Raw genomic sequence first — 13,046 nt, forward strand, 5'->3', positions numbered from 1 at the left:
ACGACCGATGTAGTCCGTAAACGAATCGCAGCATACGCGGGTGCGTGTCGGAACGACCTTCGTCGAAGGCTCTGTGGCGGTACCAAAAGACTATGCTACGCGGTACGATACTGAAGGCTACGTCGGTTTAAACAACGAGTCCGACTTCGTTGGCTGACGTTATATATTGTTGTACATGGCATGAGCTCCAGACGGGCTGTTTTTCCGGGTTAACGATTATGCGTGCATCTCAGAGATCTACGATGAAATGTTTTAGCTATCATTTTAGTTTAGTTTAGAGATTTAGCTATCATTAAATGGCAAATGTGTTGGTTAACCCATCTGAAAGTACTCTTGAAGAATTCAACGGTATCTTCGGCAGCGCAGAATTTCACTTTTTTTTTTTCCGGTTAAAGTCATCTGAAAATAGGTGTTGCAGTGACGGTTGTTTTTCTTCGGAACGCCCGTCATACACTATGAATAAGGCAGCTCGTGTCATTTGTTTCATTGTCTGACAAGTGTGCATTATCAGTGTTAACGTGTTCCATTCTTTGGAGGCAAGTAGGCCGTTGGTCAAGCAGCGTCGTTCATGGCTAGGGAGTATGCTAAACTGCGAACGTATCGGGGGCTTTGTTTAGATGCCGGGGAGAGAGTTCATGTGACGAGCCTCGTCTTGTAACAGAAATGATTTGTTATTGTCAACGTTGGCAAGGGCAGAGCTGTAAACAGGCATGTGTCTTGGAAAAACAAAGGGGGCAGTGGCATAACGGAACGAGCTTATCAATTGAAGCAGGACGGCGGACGTCCCGCGACGGTAGCGTCGTCGGTGTCGAAGAGTGCAACCTTCTAATGGAAGTTTAATGACGCTGTGTAGTGGCTCTAGAGGGTTATACTCGGTTGACCCGTATGAGCTGTTGCTGGCACTGCTGTGTTCAGGTCTGTCGACGGAGTCGCTTTATATCGTTTCCTACGAACAACGTTTTTTAAGCAGGCTTCGCTTGGACATAGCTGAGCAAGTGCGGTAGAGGCATGATAAGGGTTAATCGTAGATCGAGCAGGTCTGACTCTGCAGTACAATGCTAAGATATTACAGATCGGCTAGATTCACGCGGTGCCTAGCAGATACGGCTTCAGGCTTCATCATTCGTTCGTTTTGCTGTTTAACATACTATTTTATCTACACAAAAGTGAAAGGTAAATTACATTCACAGTAGGGTTAATTTGACTGTCCAATTTTAGGTTGTGAGTTTTTGTTTTGATATGTACACCTACGTACATTTGCATGAAATCTTTGTTCGTTGATACGGTCCTAACGGCAATGCTGCTGGCCGTCGAAGTCATATTGCTAAGTCGTTGTTTTTGGATGGCATGAACAACTCTCCTCTACATAGAGTTCCATGCAACAAGAGAGCAAATGAATTCTCAAAAAAAGCTAGCTTGACTTGTCGTCTACAACGTGAAGTTTGCCAATAGTACGTATGACTACTACTAAGGCCATACGGCCCTCCTGCAGTAACAATGAAAATCACCTTAGTCAAATAGACAAACCTGAAATACTTATTATGTGTGTGAACTGGCGCATTATTTAAACACGGTGTTTCATACTATGCACGTTAGACACTCTGACAACACGATTTTCACACCGATGATGAACGACGTTGGTGAACGCCGAAAATGAAGTTATCATCTGAACTTACATTATGCTCTAAGAGAAAAACAAAGCTGGTGCAGAAAGAGTGCAGCTTTCAGACGTGCAAAATAAGAATGAAGTTGTTGCTTCTTTGAAGGGCTAAGTCAAAATTATTCTCTATAGCAAAATGCAGTATTTACCCCTCTTAGGGAGAAACGTATTTGGCAAAGCGTATGATTTTTTTCACGTAGACCTAATCAGCTCAATCGGAGCACCTCAAGCGGTCGCCTTCGATTGGACAAAATCCGTTACCTAGGACTTCCAGTAGGATGCAGTAGGACTTAATGAATATGATTCATTAAGATTACACTCAATCTAAGGCAAGCTGTGAGATAAATCAAGCATCCCATTGCACTTACCTTGTTTCATCTAACGTGTCGCCGTTCGCAGTAATTTCGTCTGCCTATTTCCCCAAGCGTATTCCGCCAAGGGGCTCAGTTAATTATAGATTTGTCGTGTTTGTCGTATGCTGGTATAAGGTAAAATCCTGCAACACGGTTACGAGTATTTTAGCCTGGCTAGTTCTCTATCTGTTCCATCTCCGAGCCGTCACCAAATCTTAAGGATTCTTTAGCTTTTGTTTTTTTCTTAAAATAAGTAGTTGCAGAAATTAAATTAAACGAAGATGCAGTAAATATGTTATATGGATTTTGTATGTTTCACTTTATTTATTAACCCCGTTCCTGGGTCGTCGCCAAGGCTTAAAGGTGTTTTTGTATCTTTTCATTTTTTTTTATTAACAGGTAGTAGCTTATTAATAGTTAATAAACGTAAATAATAGTAATAAACGAAGATAAATCTTTTATATGTTTGGCATATTGATTTTGTTCTTTGGACGCCATTTAAATCTTCAGATTTTTAGTCTAATTGTTTTGGATAATAATTATTCACATATATTTTTTTAAATTTTAGTATTTTTCTTTCTTAAGATCAGTTGGGGTAATTTTCATTTGCCAATCTAACCTTCTGATAGGCACTTATTAGCAACTTGCTCAAATACAACTCGAAACATATTTTAGCCCCATTGTTGCATAAGCAAACCGGTACTACAAGTAGGAAGTTTTTCACAGTTTTCTCTAAAAAGTATCCATATATATATATATGTATATACATTCGGTTCATCGAAATCTATCAGTTGTCAAGAAAACACACTTATTTTTACACAGCTTTCCAGACCTTTCACACAAAGTTCATGCTCTATAATAATTTTTATTAAGGAATCTAAAATATGTGCATTTCGATTTTTTTTATTAAATGTCTTGCCAAACCCTTTCTTTTTTTTTTTTTCGAAGTTCCTAGCTTTTTATTGAAATCCTTTAATTTAATCCAAAGATATGTGAAAGCCTTATTTTGAAGAACGTCTGCGATAATATTTTTTTTTGATACTCGGTTTTGAATAATTTTGAATCATTGCATTCTTAAAAAGATTACATAAGTTTGGCGCCCTTTTTCATCACTAACTTAATCACAAAAGGATCGCTTGAGATATTTGAGTTTGTTCGGCACTTCATAGCCTTCTGCCAATCGTCGTTGTTAATAAGCAGTCGTTTCTTTAGCAAGTTTCTGTGATTAATGAAAGAATAATTCATGCGTTTTCAGTGAGTCGAACATATGGGTCCATGAATATTACGAAGTGACAATCTTGGTTCCTTCCCGATATGGATTTGCTGTGCAAAGACGTGAAAGCATACCTTTCTGAGTGAGTGGAAAAATGTAAAACTTAATTCTTCTTTCTTCCTGCTTCATACAGACGTAGAGCAATGTTTCTATGGGCCATAAATGCTGGTTTTTCATTGTCTCAAATTGCTTGCGCACGGATAACTTCTTGGAAAACACTCATTGTTCCTGCGGTTGGTATAGAGGTGGTCGTTCAACGGATTGACACCGTCTCTAAATCGGGAAATTTTTTTGTGCATGAAACAGTCGATACATTTGACACAGTCATATGTACCGACTGTTTCAACATTGTTAACTTTCGCCTTTCAAGATAACTTTGTCGCTTCCTTTAAATGTGTATTTCGCAGCATATTTCACTGATTGTATTTCGATGTTAATAATTGAAGACAGAACGACCCACTCTAATGTGATTTTATGATTTTGATGTTATTGGCTCTCTTTGTAGCCTATTTCGGAAGAGCGCCGTCCATATGCACTTTTTATAAAGTGTACGCTCGACGTGTGCTCTTGGTTTTCCCTTTGAACATTGACGGTCGGTTACACAGAGCGAATTCGTATTATGATTTGAAACACGTTTAAGAACTAATCTGCGAAGTTCTGAATTCGTTTGGATTCAGAAGTTTAGCTTACACAGGTTTGTCGTAGCTGTGCCATAGCGAAATACAGATATGCGGTGGCCCACTTTTGCTATATTCTTTAGTTATCAAGCAGGCAGTAACATGGCTAATTTCTGCATATAATGTTCGACAAACAACTTGCTCTACCTAAGATACTTGTTCGATTCATCCCGACCCATTCGAGTTACTGGCTTCCGGTAATTTTTGACCAATGCGCGTTGCACGTCATCGTGAGATGTAGCAATGCGGTTCCGTAAGTGCAAATGTAGATTATAGCATTCTCGTAACAAGTTTTACCATGTATCTCTGTCCGTCTTGAAATGAAGGTGAAACGTTTGCCATTGGTTGACAACCCATCTTCGCTGTTAACGACATTACACAGCCTCTGATACGCAGTGAATCTCTGAGAGAAGATTATTTTGAGTAAAGGATAAGTTTTCAGAGCCAGTATTTGCTAGGTGTTGCTTAATGAGACGGCCTGTCTGCAACAGATGATTAAATCCATTTGTGATTCGATATATGTAGTATCGCGGTCCAGTTTCACATCGACCATCATCACCGAGCTACTATATAATCGATATAGTTACCTGCAAATTTGCCTATTTTGGCGAACCTTCCTGGCTAGGAAGGATCATCTCGATAGCGTGGAACGATGTGCCGCAGTGTTACTATACCTGATAGTAGGACACTTTGAACAATCATTTCCACTTCGTTCGCTGCTTAAACGCTTCGCGTTCGCTCGGTAGTCGTCAATCAAAATATTCTTTGGCTTTTGTAAAATATTGAATGTTAAGGATTACTCGCCCAATGCGCCCCTTCGAAACCCTACACGACGACACAAGGTTCTAAACCGTTCAGAATCTGTAGACGGCGATGAGTACTATCTTGTGAATCCATAAAGTAGATTTGAGAAAAAATTATAATTATTGGCCATTTTATGGCCTTAGTCGTCCGTTTCTATTCTAAAAGCCATTTTGTATAATTAACAAAGGATTGTAGGTTTCAGGACGAGAGCGATCTCTAGTGAAAGTAAACAACAATCTTTTTTGTTTTTGTTCGTTAGGTTCAATTATAGCTCTGCAGACAATTTAACCAATTCATTCTAATTTGACATTTCATCTAGTAACGGCAAATATTTAGCTACGTTAATATGTTTTTGGTATTGGATTCTTTTACGTTGCCCACATCTTTTATGATCAGTGTCATGTTGACGATCTATTCATTCTATTGTCTCGAGCTTTTGATATAACACACATGGAGTACTTGTCGTCGAACATAGTTCAGGCAAGGTTTCTAACACACCATGGATTTGAGCATAGATACATTATTTATACATGTTTTCCTAGAAGCAACAACTATAATATAGGTTTCGATATATGTAATACATGAAGCTATAATTTCTCTCGTTTAAAACTTTTTTTTTTTTCATTTAATTTATTTCACAAATAAAGTTCCGAATATTGAAATTATCTTATGGCTTTGAATAACAGAACTATTATCAAACCTGCGCTAGTAGAGCTAGACAAACAACTTTTTAAAATCAACTTTAGAGGAATTCTCAATATCTTTGGAGCTCATTCATCGCTCGATCCTGATATACCTGACAACTCAACATTTGTCTCACTTCTGATATGTTGATTTTTGCTAAATTTCCACGTACGTGATGACGATTCTCTTTTCGTATTGATTTTTTCTAAAATGCACGCGAATTGGGTCGGTCGTTAGGCGACCTCTAAGGAACGAACGTAAGGTATTGCGATTAATACAGTCGGCTGACCCATTGATCCTGTCCCATCACCCAATTGCTAAATAAAGGAATCCCTACGATCAAAAGGTTCTGAATTTTATACTCAAAGATATCAACTTTAGGTATAGGCATATCTATTATAGCTTTTTACTCAGCTCGTTAAAGTCTATCGATTCACATCAAGAAAAAACCCCGTTACCTAGAACACTTTATTAGGTTTTCATCGTTCAAACAAACAGCGTTGTGTTACGTTTCGATTCAGCTCGGTAAAGGTTTTCGATTGGAACAAAGGAAGCCTTCTTTTTAAGAAATTATTCGTCTCCACGTCACACAAGCGAATAAGCCACCAACACTAACATTTATTAGAAAAATTAACTCAAAAAAATACTTGAGTGTAGCGCGAGCGGGACAAATCCTTCAAAAAAACTTTTGTCTTATCTTACGCGCAGATTCAGCCAGAATGAAACTCTGACGAGACGTCAAAAATCGATCCGATAACTTCAAAAAGTTGATCTGAATCGGATCAATAAACAAAACACACAGGTTTTTAGTATTATATACAAAGATAGACCGCAATATTTCACTTCGCTCCGTTATACAAAAGACATTTTATGTGGGCACAAATGTGGAAATTATAGTTGCAGTTACTCAGTGCAAATCGCAGAGCTTTTTTTCTTTTTACTGGAACTAAACCCCAGTAACCTAGGTAATGCGGCCAGTCTAATTATTCAGGTCGGAATTACCCTGCTCTGTTTATATGGTTCTTCCACTCCAACAGTCCTGCTGCTTACCATGCTCTTCTAGTACTTAGAGTTACACCCAATCGGACGTACTCCACGATTGCACACACACACCTTTAAAAAGTGTCCGGTTCTAGCTTTCATGAGACAGTTTTACGTTAATTGTATTTCCGCATAGTAATTATCCAGTTATAATAATCATATATATGCTATATTTGCTTGTAGTCAGCCGATAATTGTTCCAGCGTCTTCTAGGTACTGCAAATACATCTATTTGCTATTGTACAATAAGGGATGGAATAATTTGGAAATATACAAGACATAGTGAAAACCTAGCGCGCGCGATCCGCTCTGAACAGTGTTTTAATTGTAGATGAATTCATTTAAAGTAGCGTGATGCAGCTAAAGTATCTTATGATCGCTTCTTCGCTTTCTTATATCAGAACTGCGCTTGCGATCTTCTAATTGGCGATCTTTACCCGACAGTATATTCCTAATGCAGCATTTTTTCAAATATGAAAAACGAGAAAGAAGCTGTTGGTCTCGGTTTACGTCCAATTAAATTAACAGATTCTATAAAAAAAAAAAAGCTTTACCCATTAGGAACAAAGTATTTGTTGAACTCGCGTCAGCCCAATCCGTGCCCTCTAGGGTTTCGTTTTGGTTGAACAAACTTATGAACCTACATTTTTAGTAGTATAAACAAACGTACATAAAAAATGTCTGGCTGACATGTTGCATAAGACTATTCAATGCTTACTTACAGCACGGACGTTTGCCAGCAAGCTGTAGTAATGCTTTACCGACCGGTGTACATAACGAAACAAGCATGACCGGTCTTTATAGAAAGCAATTACGCAAAAAAAAAACGTTACAGGCTTTGGCTCATCTCATTGTAACAAGGTTTTTAAACGCTTGCTCATGTAGCTCAAGCGAACGGCACAGATTTCGCACATAACAATCCATCATCATGGCGTGTGACATGGTCCGTGAAATGACGCTTTTCGCTATGTTCATCGACTCCAGGAAAGAAAGTGGAGGTTCCATAAACGATGTTGCCATTGATCGGAATGATGCTACAAGAGAATGCGCTGAGTACAGATGACGGCGTGGCCCGACCGGAACACGTCCGTCCAATTAAACGACATAGCACAAAGTGGTAACCTGAATCGCCCGCTGTTTTTACTGCTGCCGACTTATCTCTTCGTTCCAGTTGATGACCCAGCAGGCCAGCTAAAGACATTGTTTTATGCCGATAATCTTGTCATCTTTGCCGGGAGTCGGTCATATCCAGTAAACTTTTGCAAGGCTGACGATCTACATGGAAGAGACTAGACTATCAGTTAACATCGCTAGGACAGACGCCATGAGGTTCTGGCTTCCGACATAGGCAGAATGTTTTTTAAATGCGTACACAGCATCAGGTACCCACGGGTAGTTTTGCCATCGAATAGCCGAACCTTCGCAGAGAGCCTATAGACAGAGAGACAGAGAACGGCAAGCGATGGTGCCGAATGTGAACACTTCCAAGATTTTCTTTGCAAATGGCGTTGGTAAATAAGGATAGTTCCAGGTTCCTCCTACGGGTTTTTAGTTATCTGGAAAGTTTGCTCGCGTACACAACTCAAAAGATCACACCGTATTAAATCTGCGTTCTTGAAACGCACCATGAGGCTGCATCGATCATCATTGAGTAGATACGTGTACCCTTTAGGCGATACGTTGCGGTTGGTAAAAAATCTAAGACGCAGATTTAATCTCCGCGTTAGTCCTGCCTATTCGAGGTTTCTTATTATATGAGAGAAGACTTTTGTAACACGAAGGCGATGAGTAGCGAAGCCTTAGGAGGGATCCGCAAAATTAACACGTTTTACAGTAGGTGAATTTTATGCAACAATGGATTTATCCTGCGGGAGGCATCTGTACAAGATGTAATGTAATATGTCCCAAGCACTACGTAAGTTTGTACTCTCTCTCTTTATTTTTTTCATAAGTCTAGAAGTTTATGAACTTTAAAAATATCGGAGTTTTTGGATTCATTTATACACAAAATACAGTTGTATATTCATAAAGAAAGTTGTCTATATTCTACAAAAACTATGAATGTATCCGATTGGTTGAACAAGAATGCGTTTATCATTCTACAAAATTCGTTTTGCAGCATTAATTAATTAATTAAATCCGTATAAGGCATATGCGCATAATTTCCTAGTTATAGCGGCCCATGAAATACGTATGTGTGATCTCATTTATTGGAACAGACTTTATATTTTCCTGTATAACAATTTCGAGATATTATGGTGTCTAGAAACACAAATGGAATATTATTAAATAGAAGCGTTTATAATCAAATATCCAGAAGCTATCCATAGACCTAAAAATGAGTAGCTCTTCTTCTGTTTTGATTATTGCCAGAAATAGTTCGGATAGGGGCTACCTTTGTTCAAAAGAAGATCGCGCTTTAACAGAGACGCCTACTAAGTGCAGTTAAAACCCACTAACGTTATATCGACAAACTATATTATTAAGTTAACTTTAATAAGCAACTCTACACTACTTATGGATATCTGTAAATATTGTTACAAATCTGGGTATCCGGAGTTGCAATTCCGTCAATGTAAAATATAAAGGTATTTTAATTGTCTTCATCAGTTTACCTTTTTTGTGCACTAATAATCGTTAACCTACTCATTACTGGATCCGCACTTACCGTAGGCCTATTTTACCTACTTTGACTGGAATCAAAAACCTACTTTTTCAAAATTATAATAACCTTCTTATTCACTCAGGTTGTGTATCATGTGCTGTTGGCCTCGATATGGCGGGCCTAATTTTTACGGTCTCCAGGTATAAACAGTTCAATTGTCTTATTTTCGATGACGCAAGTCTTGGGACGTAAATATACAACGTCGCTATTTTTTTTTTCTAAATTAAACAGTTTCCAGAACTTCTTCTGTGGTTGTCTATGCCAAACAATTTAGGAAGCCCCGTACAAAAAGAATTATTCTTTTAGCAATACTCATTTCACATTAAAAATAGGATTAGGAATTCAATTTCGATGGCCATTATGTGTTTGAGATCTTCAAAGAATGACACGTTTTTCATGGGCTATCCACTGGGAAAATTTTAGAACTCCAGTTACCCTACAACGAAATCAGGCTGATGCAACAGTAACCTCTGCGGCTATAAGTTTGTCATTTTTATCTGTTGTGGTATTATTTGGTAACGGAGTAGGCTCTTAGATGCAGCGAACCATTTTTCACTTCTATAATTTCTAGACTCATCTGTATCGTATTGTGGGGTGCTTGCTAGCAATGGTAAATTCTAATAGACTTAGATTATTCAAGTACACATCATGAATACGAAAATAGTAACTTTACAAACTCATACAATGGGCGATGAATCCCCTAACCTTCTTTACTAACTAGTTCAACGACCGTGGGATACGGTGGTTCTTTTCTAGTTCATATCTGCATGATAACAAAACTTTTTCAGGACTGAGGTGTTAGTACAAGCTTTCCTTCTCTGAATTATTAATGGTTATTTAAAAAAAAACTGGTATATATATATATATATATATATTTTTTTTTTTTTTTTGAACAGCAGCTTTTATAAATGATAGTAGAAATAATCGCCTGTAATAAGTTAAGGCTTTTATACACTATTATGTGCTACCTAAACAATACAAAAGACGTTTAAAGTCATGGGAATTTTCCAAATATTAAACTGTATGTGGACATTGAAAGGAAAATTGTACAAGTGTGCGCGAATGGGATTGTGGGATAAAAATAACTATCGTTAAATTATCGTTACTATCTATGTCAATAACAAAAAGCCAAAAAAAAGTGAATGGAAATGATTAGCAAATTATCAAAGGCGTGTAGTGAAAAAATTGTTGATTTTTAGAAAACCAATTATAACGGCTGAGTGAATTAGCCGGAAATATCAGGGGGAAATGCTGGCTCAAGGTCTGCTACAGGTGTGCAATTAAGGTGTCCAAATGAGAAAAAAATACACTAAACATATATGTATGTATGTGTATATGTAAAGCACGGAAAGTAAATAGAATACTCTAGGACTTAGTTATAGTTCGAGTTTTATAAGGGTAAAGGCTGGATCAAGTACAAAGAACTGCGTTGAATTAAAACGAATATATGGCGTACAGACTTCTATATGTTAACAGAAGATACTAACTAGTACGGTCGACCAATAAGCAGTAAGTTTGCAATGTAAATGTTTCTTTACTATTGAAATCAGTGTTTTTTAAAGTAGAAACACAATTTCTATACCAGGACCAGAATATAACATTTCTAATATCTAAAGCTCTGTGTATCCTATTTACAGAGACACAGTTTCCGTACGGCCATCTGGACATTCTTTACTTAGGAATATTACCCGCAAGTTCAGAATGTATACGGCCGAATGAATTATTCTTCACTTTATAATTACGATAACTTGGTATAAAAGTGTTGTTGCGATTTCGTCTGCTATAATAATAAGATAATATATGGTAAACTTATTTTCTCTCCTTCCAACAACAGCAGAAGTCTTCTGACACCTCCAGCGAGGTCTTTTCAGCTGAAGCGTCTTGGACTATTGTTAACAATGTCGTTTAACATTTAAATGTTCTCTTGCACCTAGATACACCGTGACAGTGACGGAAGAAAGCGCAGTATTATAATATTTCTAGCTAAAAGCGTTTGTTTTCGGTAACGGCTGTATTGAATACCTGGGTAAATGTGCGGGGCAAATAGTCCTAAAGTGACCAAGTACGTTTGTTTAATCGATTGAATACGCATATTCGACTGGGATAGTCATTCCCTATAATACCATATTGATGTCGTACACAATGAAGGAAACAGAACCAAGTGAGAGAATGAAGTCAAACAATATCGACATACTAACGATTCGGCGCACGGAACGATTTCAACTGCTTCTAGCAATAAAAAACACGAAAATCTGCTGTCTTTGTCTGATATAGGCGTACCGTTCAGATCGGTGATAAGTGATGCTGTGAGCAGAAAAACGGGATATGCGTTTTGTTATTAGACAGCATGAAAGCAGAACCCGACAGCTACGAAGTCGATCATGTGAATAATTTCGAAATGAAAAGAACAAATAAATGTTGCGTAACTAAGTATCCCCATAAACGACAAAAAAAAATGAGGCAGCCATAGTAGTGTCGCACGCACCCATCGAATTTACTCTCGATTAGCCGGGCATCTGGCAAGTTCTGCAAGTTATATCTAATCATGAATGAGCACTGTGAATACGCAAAAGGCTGGCGGAACAGTTCGCGTGCAGAGAGCACACATCATTAACTAAAAAGCTTAATAGCAATATCTGAGGTGCAATCTTATCCTGAGGTTTGCAGATCTTAAGAAATGAAACAGTTCTAGACGCGTAGAAGGCGGAATCCATGTTGCAGGTTGCAAGATATGCGCACAAAGAACTAACTCAATATAGAGACCGGGTGACATACAGCACACGGAAAGAAGCTTATTTAAAGGAATAGTCTATGTTCGAAACGCGGTTCGTTAGTTTGGACTTTTATATAACGCCATCTTGCCCAAACGCGAACGTCGGGGGGCGTAACATGTAATGATATCTTAAGAAATGATAAAAAAAGTTTGAAGATACATTGATTAAGTATGTATGAGACTTCGATTGTGACTATACTGTTGAGTTAAACAGATGTTTATGTGCACTGTTTTCTGCCACTCTTCATAAGTACTATGCCTTCAGTAAATAAAGTGTTCACTCTCTTTGTTCTTTCTAACTCTTTCTCTCGCTATTTAAGGCAAGTAGCATTCCTCTCTCCTTGTCTGCATCATATACTTAGCCTCGTCCTAACATATCACTGCTTGTTAGGAGCAGGATGGCCATCTGCCTTATAATATTGAACAATGTAAAAGCCTGAACTGTAGACGACAGAGTGAACTGCGCTGAAAAGCACTTAAGAGGAATAATGAAAATAACAGGATGGAAGAAGTCGTACTTCAGTAGCTAATGGACGGACGACGCAGAAGTCGTACTTCAGTAGCTAATGGACGGACTCATTTTCTAGAGAATACCTTAAAGAAAGCCGGAAAGAGTTACGCATTAGAAGCTTGTCGAGGAGCAATGCGGCAGAATGAACGAAAAATTTGTGTATATGTGAGGGGTAGTAAAGTGTTGAATTTTTAGCGATGGAAACTAGCTGCAGAAAAGTTTTTGAGGCTCGTATGTATAAAAACAGGGCGGTAACAATCGTACTGTAAGGTATAAAGGAGGGTGGAACAGTTGCTAGCGAAAAAAGAACTGAGCAAATGCCTGATAATGCTAGCCGATTCTGTTATTTGGCTGTTTTGAGCTCCATATGTGTATTCTTGAAAACGTAACAATTATAGACATAAGAAGAATGTCAGCTACAGTCAACTGATTGATATAGACCTATTGGGTAGAATATCTTGCAAACAAATCTTGGGACATCATATGTATCGAGTATTAAAATGTTAAAGCCGAGCGTGTTACTTAACTGCCAGCATATACAACAGAGGTTGCTAAGAATTGTCTCGGTTTCATATAGTCGGCGTTACGCCAACTTGGCCTCAAAG

General features: G+C 38.1%; 1 long non-coding RNA gene across 1 annotated transcript in view; it reads left to right on the forward strand.

Annotated features, from left to right (window-relative positions):
- The first annotated feature begins 711 nt into the window (after positions 1-711).
- Positions 712-13,046, forward strand: part of LOC147755204 (uncharacterized) — a 49,677-nt gene continuing 37,342 nt past the window's right edge. The window contains exons 1-2 of the long non-coding RNA XR_015328721.1: positions 712-1,173; positions 3,269-3,368. This is a non-coding gene — a long non-coding RNA (uncharacterized LOC147755204). The remainder of the gene's footprint in view (positions 1,174-3,268; positions 3,369-13,046) is intronic.

Source organism: Varroa destructor, unplaced genomic scaffold (genome assembly GCF_002443255.2).
Source record: "Varroa destructor unplaced genomic scaffold, Vdes_3.0 BEIS01000005.1, whole genome shotgun sequence".
Lineage (NCBI taxonomy): Eukaryota > Metazoa > Arthropoda > Arachnida > Mesostigmata > Varroidae > Varroa > Varroa destructor.